Genomic DNA, 11,968 nt, shown 5'->3' on the forward strand with positions numbered 1-11,968 from the left:
AAAAATTTCACAGATCCTTGAATCAGAATATGCCGTCTTAATAGTAGGTAAACCTGGTATTGGTAAGAGCATTTGGATGCATCATGTCGCTTTAAAAATACTTTCGGATACGATTTATAGTATAATACCATGTTCTGGAATCCAGGATATAGTTCAGCATTATAAAGAGGACGAAAGGCAGGTGTTTGTTCTTGACGATATTTGTGGACGGTTTGCACCTAGTATGTTGGAAATTGAATACTTGATAAAAAATTAAGACAATTTAAAATGGATCCTGGAAAAGGGAAAAACGAAAATAGCAGCAACATGCCGTTTAGATATTTTCTGAGAGGAAACATTTAGTAACTCATGTACTTTTTTTTCATCAAATATCGTCAACTTGTCTGCGGAATATTAAAAAAAGGACAAATTAAAGATAGGTATTAAGTATTTAACAAAAACTAATAGTGAGTTGTTGAAAGATCAAAATGTTGAGTTTACACCTTTAATGTGTTATCTATATTCTAAACATGAAAATTTCATTTTGATGATTTTTTACACTGTCCTTACGATACATACCGAAATGAATGGGAAAAGTTAAAAGCAATTTACCCACAAAAATATTGCTCACTATTTTTATGTGTTATTCACAATGGCATTATCAAGGAGGAATTATTTGACATCTTTAATGAGAGAAATAAGAAAAATAAAGATGTCTTGGAAAACATTTACGAAATCTGAGAAATGAATCGAGGTACATCTAGAATTAAAATAAAATCAGTTTTCGTCAGCATGATTGGAACTTATGTATGGAAAACACGAAATGAATATAGAGTAATACATGACCAAATGTTTAATTTTTTATGTTCTTATTGTGGTTCCAAGGAAACGCTGGTCAGATGTATATTGCGTTATTCAGACATCCGAGTTTTGAATGAACGGACACAATTACAATCTATTAATGAAAAACATAACAAATTTACTATACTGATATCAAAGAAGTTTGAACAGGATTACTTTGAGAGAATAAAAAATGATTTACAACTTGGCAAACTGTATCAATGTTTTTGCAATTCACAGATGAAGCATGTAAAATATAGGGCTTCATTTCTCAATTTATTACAAACCATAGATTACAACTTTCTTTTTAAACAAATATGTCAGAGAAATTTTCTTCACTATATTCTCACACTAAAGAAAGAATACAATGAAGACTCCTAAGATGCGGTTGACGATGATAATCTGTCGGAACTTTTTATCACATCATGCTTCCGAGGATATTATGATATAGTTCATTTCTTTATCACCAAAAATGTCGATTTAAAGTACTGTTATTCATTCAATACACCTCTGACAGCTGCATGTAGTGGAGGAAATGAGAAGATTGTACAGTTACTTATAGACAAAGAATGTGATCTTAACCAAACTGATGGTATGGGAGAGACACCTTTGACAGTTGCTTGTTCTGAAGGAAATGAAAAGATAGTACAGATACTTATGGAAAGAGGATGTGATATGAACCAGGTTGGTTGTATGAGAAAGACACCTCTGACAGCTGCTTGTAGTGGAGGAAATGAGAAGATTGTACAGTTACTTATAGACAAAGGATGTGATGTTACTCAGGCTGATGGTACGGGACAGACACCTTTGATAGCTGCTTGTACCGGAAAACATGAGAAGATAATACAGTTACTTATAGAAAAAGGATGTGATCTTAACCAAACTGATGGTATGGGAGGGACACCTGCCTGTCGTGGAGGAAATGAGAGGATAGTACAGTTACTTTTAGAAAAAGGATGCGGAGTTAATCAGGATTATGGTATGGAAGAAACACCTTTGATAGCTGCCTGTTGGGAAGGAAATGAGAAGATAGTCCAGTTACTTATTGACAAAGGATGTGATGTTACCCATACTGATGGTATGGAAAAGACACCTATGACAGCTGCTTGTTGGGGAGGAAATGAAAAGATAGTACAGATACTTATAGACAACGGATGTGGTATTAACCAAGTTAATGATATGGAAGAGACACCTTTGGTAGCTGCTTGTTGGGGAGGAAATGAGAAGGTAGTACAATTTCTTATAGAAAAAGGATGTGTTATTAACCAGGTTAATGGTATGGAAGACACACCTTTGGCAGCTGCTTGTTTAGGAGGAAATCAAAATATTGTGCAGTTACTTATAGACAAGAGATGTGATGTTAACCAGGCTGATGGTAAGGGAAAGACACCTCTGACAGCTGCTTATAGCGGAGGAAATTTTAAAATAGTACAGTTACTTATAGACATAGGATGTGATGCTACCTAGGCTGATCGATGGGACAGACACCTCTGACTTTTTAATAATATACAAAGGATGTGATATTCACAGACTGATGGATTGACACAAACTCCTCTGCCAGCTGCTCTAAGGGAAGAATTGAGATGATAGTTTATTGACTTAAAACATGTGGACGTAGTCAAGCCATGCTGATGATATTGGATAGGCATCTCTGACAGCTGCTTGTTGAAAACAAATGAGAAGATGGTACATTTATTTATAGACAAAGGATGTTTCTTAACTCGGCTGATGGTTTGGGTAAGACACCTTTGACAGCCGCTTGTTCTTACGGAAATGAAAATATATTACAGATACTTATAGACAAATTATGTAATGCTAACCAGGCCGATGGTTGGAGTGAAAAATCTCTCACAGTAGCTTGACATAGAGGGGGGTTAGAGGATAACATATTTACTGATAAATGAAGGAGCTTATGTTATAAATGCTTAAAAATAAAAGAACAGACTTCTAATGTACCCCGCGTTGCACATATTTTATCTATCCAAGGTACAAGGGCAATAACTAGAAGACTTTTTTTTTTTGGTTCTTTAAAACAAATTATAATATACTATAAGTTTTATAAAAATCTGGCAAGAATTGTACCCGTGAGAGCGCTAACGAGGCCATTTTCCATAAATTTAATATTTCCAAGGGGCACAACTCTTTTAAAAAAAAGTCGTTAGGCCACCATTGTAGAACTTGTCCGAGATATTGCTGATATTAAGCTATAGTATAGGTTTTATAAATATCTGGCAAGAATTGTATTCGAGAGAGCGCTAACGAGATCATTTTCCATAAATTTAATATTTCCAAGGGGCATAACTCTTTAAAAAAAAACGATCGGCCACCATTATAGAACTTGGCAATAACTAGAAAACCCATTTGTTTTGGTTCTTTATCAAACAAATTATACTATACTATAAGTTTTATAAAAATCTGTCAAGAATTGTACCAATGAGAGCGCACGGACGCACGGACAAACGGACGGACGGACGACCGGTATTTCTATGTCCCCTGCAAAAGCGGGATATCAGCCAGATAAACAAATCACTTCCAGATTATGTTTAAAAGATAAAAACAGTAAATGTTTTAACTGTTATCAATTTTGGTTTGGCTTTGTTCAAGTGTTTCTTGCTTTTAGACAGAAAATTATCTACCTTAATACGAGGCTTTGTTATGCCTTATTTCAAACTCCTAGTATTGAACTGTGCAAGCTGCATCAGATAAAAATTAAAATTTTCTTCATCTGCGACTGCATAATTTGAACACATTACTAACCATTCAGTTATGAGAGTTGTGAAAGTTGCTTTTAAACACGAAAAACTAATATATCAAGGGTCATTCGAAAACCATTTATCCAATGAAAAAGATGACACCATGGCCAAAAAATAAAAACGACAGAAGGACAAACAAAGGAGATAAACATTACATATAAAACCAAATACTGAGCAACATAAACCACACCATCTCGGGTAATCTGGAATGGTCAGCAGTTCCTGTTCCACGTACCAGTCGTGTTGCGCAAGAAAGTGTAAAAAAATTGGCATTGTGGAACATATATGTAGTCAACTGAGATACAGATATTCAGTAGCGGTTAACAAGCCATTATAACTTTCGAAATGAGGACTTCATGTTTATCATTAAAATTGGTTGTCGATTTCTAAATGAAAGTCAAGATATGAGGCCGAATTAACCGTATCAGTGGTATCATGTATTTCAAGTTCATTTAGATAGATGCAGTCAAAAAAGTCGACAAATGTGCAGTAATTTAGTGACAGGACATCATCACCTTTATAGTGCAAAGTGAAACTGATAATACATAAAGCCAGCTTCTTTTTATTTTTTCTTGTTGAGCTTCTGTATGAAGTCTGCATTATAAGAATAAAGGAACAGGTCGGCAAGTAGATAGGCACAGTTGGTTCTTATATAAATGCCGATAGAAAATCAGATCTTCAAGTTTAAAATGATGAATGCTATGCTAAAGGGTAGAGTGACCAAATGTTTTAATAATACAGCATGCAGAGAGAAACTTTGATTGAGTGTATTCTAACAGATCTTTTGAATTTGTTTGTATCCACATCTGATTCACATCATCCCTAAGGTAGATGTTATTTATTTCGAATGATGTTTCGTATAGCCCTTGTCATATAACGGCTTTTGAAAGGAAACTTATGTATTTTGGGTATACAGTATAGTGAATGAATATCCAATTCATTATCTTTGTTATACATTAAAGGTATCCTCTTTACTACACAAGATGTGCCTCTCGACAACTAATGTCTCTAATGAGATGCTCGAAGGCCTTTCACCTGACGATTATTGTAAAATCATGAAAGTACTTGTGAATATTAAATGATACATGCATGATCCGATGATGATGTTGTAAAATCGTGTTGACAAATATTTCGGCTGCAAAAATGTGAAAATTATATATGGCATTCATACCAGTGGAGTGACTGTTAAAAGTCTATGTCTTCAGTGTTTACTTACAAGTCAAACATTATTTGTTCCCAAAACACGTATAATAAGCACGCTGACAAAAAGCTTGGTTATAAGGATTAATCAGCTCTCACCAGCAAATGTGAAAAGATTTTGGTGCTACGGAAATCCAATACGGGTGGCTCGGGGAAGATCTTGGATAGTGTATTATATTTCTCAATTTCTTTCCAATATTCACATGAACGGTGTCATGATTTGTCAAATTTAGGATGATAGGTCAGCACGGCTGATGCAGTTAGCACGGGTGAAACCACTGTTAACGTCTTTTCTTTTGTAGACCCAATTTTTCAGATCATCGCGAAGTTCTTATAATCGCTTTTTCACAGTATTAGCAAGTGAAGCAAGTCTGCTTTATTTTGATGTCCTGGCTGTACGGATTGCTCTTGGTGCAGTGTTTTTTATGACAACTCAGAGGAGAAAGATATTGATGTTTGTCTATAGGCTTGCTATTCAAATCTGTAAACATGATTTCAACCTTCACTAGTGTGGCAGTTTCAATAAATGTGATCTTAGAGGCAGGGATTTCATTAATGAACTTTAATGACGGGTGGCAGCCGTTGGCATGTAGAATGAACACATTTAGTTCTTGTTCAATATTCATTTTTTTTCTCTCCAAGAGCTCTGTTAAGGAATAATAGTTAAGTTCCCATCACGGCTATCAGTTACTACTAATGGCTTGTCATATCGAGATGTAACTATCTGTTGTTGATTATGGTCAAAATTAATACTGGTTTCATTAACATTCGATATCAGTTCTCGTTTGTTTTTAAGTTGTACTTGTCCACAACTTTTCTCAGTTCTTTGACTTAATTGTCAATTTTCTGAGTACAAAAAATTCAAGGCTTACTTCTCTTTTCTTGGGCCTTACACATTTCCAATTTACATATTACTAATCCTCCGTTTGTTCGACCTGCTTCCCTATAGTGCAAATCATATTTACATCCAGAAGAATCAATTTCCTTCTACAATAGCCTTAATTAAATCTTGTAAGCTTTTTAAGGTGATCTGCAATCTATGTCGCTTTGACCTCTAGTAAACAAAGTAGACAAGGTAAAATGCATAGCTGATGATTCTGGATTGTGTATTCAACATGAACACTCTAGCTCCTCTCCGTATAACTTCTCTCGTTCTTTTGACATGTTAACTGTCTTTCTATTTTGGATGTCCACTGTCTTAAACTAAATTGAAAATAATCAAGACAACAAATGAAATGAAAGTTTGTTAACCTAAATTTCTTTTAATTTTACCCTATCCTATTAAATTATAAAACAGATACAAATTCTATGATATGTATTGCTTATGTCTCCATTTTGAAATGCACGGAAGAGTTTTCCTACTGTTTGGAGTAAACTCGTTAAAACACATAGGAAAGAAGCATTACTGTGCATCAATTATTTCAGACTATAATGATAACGATATTTGATATTAGGATCAAATAGAATAAAGAATCAAGTAGGATTTTCTAGTTCAATACTGAAAAATGGTATAAGTAGAGTAGTTTGCAGACGACGAAATATTTGCATATTTGCATTTGTTTATGGCAGTGACATTTGTCATTTTTCATTTGCGTCAGATGAGACGATATGTCAGAAAGACCGACACAGAGTTACCAGGTATAAGCAATTATATGTCACCATACGGCCTTCCACAATAAGCAAAACACAAACCATTTATATAGCTATAAGAGGCCTCGGGATGAAAAATTCGAAACAATTCAAATGATAAAACTAACGGTTAACTTATAACAATACCATTTACAAAAAAAGTAATTAAGACAGGCATGAACCAACGGCAACCACTGAATTAATGGCTGCTTGCTTGTGACTGGCACATCAAAAATATTGCGGGGTTAAAGATATATGAGAACGCTCAACCTTCCTTTAACCTGGGACACTTGTGTTTGTTTTTTCGCTGTATGTGATCTACTTGATTTTTAACTTATCAAGATTGAAGGATATACCGGTATACACATGCCTGTGTAAATTCAGGAAACTCAGTCTAAGGAAAGTGCGAATTATAAAACCGTTTCTTATGTAGAGTAGTGATATTTTCTTTTGAAAACGAGATGCATTGTGGGAAAATTGCAGGCAAATATCACATTTGTTAGTAGAAAAGAAGATTATTTGGTAAATAATTGTTTTCCTTTTTAAATCAGGGACGTTTTCAACAGAACAAACGTCTATATAACTTCAAATGCATTTTATACATTTAATTCCAAGTTTTTTGTATTCATACGAAAAATATAGGCAAATTTGATTAAATGAAACCTATATGTACGATCTATTATCTTGAAGTGTATAAATACTAAGACAATAATGTAGCAACGACAGTGGATTGCATTTTCAATGTGTTCGATTGCCTTTTAAGCTATAATCACGTGTAATAGATTGATACGGCTATATTTTCTTATATAAGTGCGAATTTTTCTAATAGAATAGTGATATGTTTTATTATGAAACACTTATTTATGCGATACTTTTCTCGTATGAAAACAATAACGACATTATTACAATATGCATTTCAAACAAGAAACATCGTCATTTGTGCATGACAATTTAGATGGATAAGCTAAATTATCATCGCTGACACTGACATTTCGTACATTGTATAAAATGAGGAGATGGGGTATGGTTGCCAATGAAACAACTATCAAACAGATTCCATTATGGCACGAATTTAAGCAATTATAAGTCAACGAACGGCCGTGAAAAGTGAGCAAAACCCATACAGACCGCTATGAAAGAACATGACAAAAAGTGAAACGTTTCAAATAAGAAAAACAACGATCTGATTAATGACAAAACAAAACGAAAAACAGATATAACATACACCAGCTGACGACAACCACTTCATAACAGGCTCCCGACTTGGTACATACAAAATATGGTAGGTTTAACATGTTTGAGAGCACTCTATGCTCCTCTTACCAGGGACACGGTGTACCAGCAAAACATAAGAACTACCCGTAAAAAAAGAAATGGCTTGACAAATGAGATCGGCACGAAGCACAAATACATATCAAGTAGAATAAGACACACAGTACCGATCTAAGAGTACTCGCAGCTACTCAAAGTTAGTAAAAAGACAATAACAACTACTAAATAAATCGTGTTCTCCCAGACTAACGTTTTAATAAGTACACATTCAATTAATGTAGTGTAATGACGTCATAAACAGTAAATGTCATAACATAAGTGCATTAATTTGACAGGATGAAGGACCATAGCTTTTTATAAATGTAAGAAAACCCATATTTAGTTATATCTAATTTATCAAAAACACAATAACATTGAGAATGGAAATGGGGAATGTGCCAAAGAGACAACAACCCGAGGCGGGCTTTAGCTGGCCCCTAAAACAAAATGTGTACTAGTTCAATAAAAATGGACGTCACACTAAACTCTAAAACATATAAATGAACTAAAATTAAAAAAGCATACACGTCTAACAAAGGCCAGGGGCTCCTGACTTGGGACAGGCACAAAAATGCAGCGGGGTTAAACATGTTTTGTGAAATCTCAACCCCCCTCCCCCTATACTAATCTAAACATTTTACGGTTGCACTTGATTATATTCCTTAAAAACGACATTGAAATGTAGGTAATGATCGAATTCAGATTCTATTAATTTATAGTTATGCATAAATCTCACCTGTTTGTCGCGTGAAGTAATCCCGGAACTAATCTATTGATGTTTGTTTATATCAAACATATTTTTCATTGCCGAAAACATCTTTTTTTTCTCATGAAGTGTCTGCATATTTACAATTTCATAGTAGGAAATATCGCTACTACACATAAGAAACGTTTTTTTTGTTTTTTTTTCGATTCGCACTTTTCTTAGACTGAACCTTGTTTCTTTCATTATAATATCTTTATGTTTTGTCATCATGAGAATGTGGTGTTCATGGTAGATATGGTTGATATGGACTGTTAAATCAGTTTAAACTTTTTTAGATTCGATTTTGAACAATTGTTGAACACGAGATATTGCATAGACAGTTGTCAATTGATTTAGACCGTATGTTGACTTCTTGGTATCTTTTGGGTTTTGCATCGTTGGATTGCATTTGAGTTGACATATGACTCAAACCTTCTTTTGGTCATATCCACAATATAGCCACCGATACAGGAACATAGTACGGTGTGATTTCTATACTATCATAATTAATTAATGCACTTTAAACGTGTATTATGCAACACTATGCATTCTTAAATACGGTATGATATAAATTGTTTTATTTATTATTTGTCGTTTAATGTACCGGTATTGTAGTGTTCAATGTTTTTATATATATATATATATATATATATATATATATATATATATATATAGATTTAAGCTTATTGTACTGAAATGTACCTAATTTTGTTGCTAAACTTGTGTGTGTGTGTTTTTTTGTTGTTTTTTTTTGGGGGGTGGGGGTTGTGAGATTGAGTTCTTAAAGTGGTTTAATGCCCCAAGCTGACGACTCTGTCAGTGATCAACTCCAATATTATTTAAATTTTACAAATCCTTTAGAAATTGTTGATTTTGTCTAGGACAGTCTCTGTTCACTTTTACAAATTTTGTGGCGACCTTCAGAAATTTAAAATTGTGTGTTAATTGCCGATGTTTTTTACCGAGTGTGGAGGTATCTTTATGAGATTTCATGTATCCTTGCGCTACAGTCTCATAGACTCATACCTCAAGTTACTCTTATCTATAAAAATAAAACGTAAACCAATGTCCTAAATAGGATATGGTTCCACGTGCAACAAAAAATGTTAAAGTATTCTGACCCATCCTTCATACTTCTAAGAAGAGTTTGCCAGTTATAAAGGGCTTTGCGAAACAAAGATTTTTTTAAACACCCATGTCAAGGCTCCCATGTCAAGGCTCTATTTCAGCTTTTGTTAAAACCTCAAAATCTTTTCGACTGACATATAGACAATATCATAGCGTCTGTAATACCAACAAAAGACGGATAATACCAAAGAGGCAATCATATATCGTAATTCGAAGAGACATGGACAACACCATGGAAAAAACAAACAACGACGAAACGACAAACAACGGTCTACAAACCACTACTTTATATTTCGATTATCTTTCGTTAGAATATTTTATATATTGCAGCGTCCGATTAAAACAATCAAACGACGTGCTGATTTTTTAAGAGTTCTATATGATCACTAGATATCAGAAATAGCCGATAAAAACGAGTTTAAAAAACTTAGATATTCATAAGCAGGATGCAACAGTGATAATAACAAGAGATTACAAGTCTGTGGGGATTAGAAAAGGTACTGTCCAAATACGTAAAAATTATATTGTGTAATTAAATAATTTTTCAATGGTTTCTAAAACTTAATATATATATATACAACCTTTAAGAGAGTCCGCTGTCATCATTTTCTTACATTCTAGAAAATATTACAGTTTTTGTCTGTAATGTTAAATATCTATTTAATTGAGAACAATACTCTCTCTCTCTCTCTCTCTCTCTCTCTCTCTCTCTCTCTCTCTCTCTCTCTCTCTCTCTCTCTCTATTATATATATGTTATCTTACTTGAAATAAATGATACACATACAATACCTCTTGTATTTGATGTAGTTTTCTTGTTTTGATTGTGAGAGGACGTAGGTTTAATCATGTTTGTGTCAACATAACATGGTCTCTTGTGGAGAGTTGTCAATCATACAACATCTTCTTTTTATATGAACAATGGTTTTTACGGCTTTGCCGATATAAATACTCAGCATTATGAGGTGGAAGCAGACTAGTCAGAGTCAGTTTAACACTTCTGGGCTGGATGACGTATGTTTTTGTGGATTGTTGACCTGTGAACTCGCACAGGAAATCCGGCTTAATGTGTCGGTCTAGTATTGAGCTAGATTCCTATTCCTATCGTCACAAAATATTCTGGTTATGTATGGACTGGTAGTATAATACATCAGTCCATTATATTGTTTTTTGTGTTTAACGCTTATTTTAGCACTATTGGCTATTACATAGCTTTTTGATTTGTGGAGAGCAGGAATTCCAAGAGAGAGACACCGTCTTTGTGGAGTGTGTTTTAGTTAAAGGATAAACCTTTGTTAATCTTGTATATATATTTTTTTTAATTTTATCTTATTTATATGTTTCGGAGTTTAGTGTGACGTCCATTTTCACTGAACTAGTACACATTTAGGGGCGAGCTGATGCCCGCCTCCGGGTGCGGGATTTTCTTGCTGTGTTGAAGACCCATTGGTGGCCTTGGGCTGTTTTCTGCTGTTTGTTCGGGTTGTTGTCTTTTTGACACATTCCCCATTTCCATTCTCAATTTTACCTTTTTTTACATATACCCTGCATATATCGTACTTGAGTTGGCCTTCAAAATGATTTGATTCGAGTGCCATTGAGAAAATTTAAGATTTTTGTTGACGAAAGACACGTCTGGTGTACTAATTTAGACCAGGTATCACTGTTTGGATTTTACATCACAACAATTTTATCAATAATGCAAATTTATTGTTCATCGTTGTTGTCAATCTTCCGATCAAGATTTATAAAATGGGTGGGGTAAAGTTAAAAAAAACATATATGAACCCAACAACATTTTCATGTGTTAATAGTCCTAGGTCAGAATCCTTGAAATAAGTGGTTGTATCACCCATCTTGTATACTGATTAACGTTACTTAAAGAAAGGGATGAAAAAAAGCAGATTTTATTGTTCCTTTACAATTTATTAGACACCTGTCAGTTGTTAAATAATGTTTGCTGACATCTAGATGTTTTTTGCAATATTTGTCGTTAGTTTGCTGTCTCATTGCCATATTACTCACATCGCATTTTTTAATGTAAAAAATGATATTTATGAAGCGAACAAGATACTTAATTGGCTTTTCAATCATCCTTTGCTAATAAACAGACTTATTGACAAAGTTATCCACATAAACAATAAATATCAAAATAAATATAAAAAGTTCGCAATAAGAAGTCAAATATAGAAGTCAAAGTTTCATTGCGCATAACAATAAGATATCATATGAAAATAAGGAGATTTGGTACGATTGCCAATGAGAAAACTATCCACCAAAGTTCAAATGAAGTGGTTGTAAGCAATTATAGGCAACCGTGACAAACAAAACCTGTCTCCATTACAATAAAACTGACATGTTTTATATTGTTTATTAATACTTTTA

The 11,968-nt window shown here is 33.8% G+C and overlaps 1 protein-coding gene across 49 annotated transcripts in view; it reads right to left on the minus strand.

Moving 5' to 3' along the window:
- Positions 1-11,968, minus strand: part of LOC127719523 (collagen alpha-1(XII) chain-like) — a 565,245-nt gene that overhangs the window by 279,269 nt on the left and 274,008 nt on the right. The gene's annotated exons all lie outside the window — the stretch shown is intronic.

This window comes from Mytilus californianus, unplaced genomic scaffold (assembly GCF_021869535.1).
Source record: "Mytilus californianus isolate M0D057914Y unplaced genomic scaffold, xbMytCali1.0.p SCAF_11, whole genome shotgun sequence".
In the NCBI taxonomy this organism is placed as follows: Eukaryota; Metazoa; Mollusca; class Bivalvia; order Mytilida; family Mytilidae; genus Mytilus; species Mytilus californianus.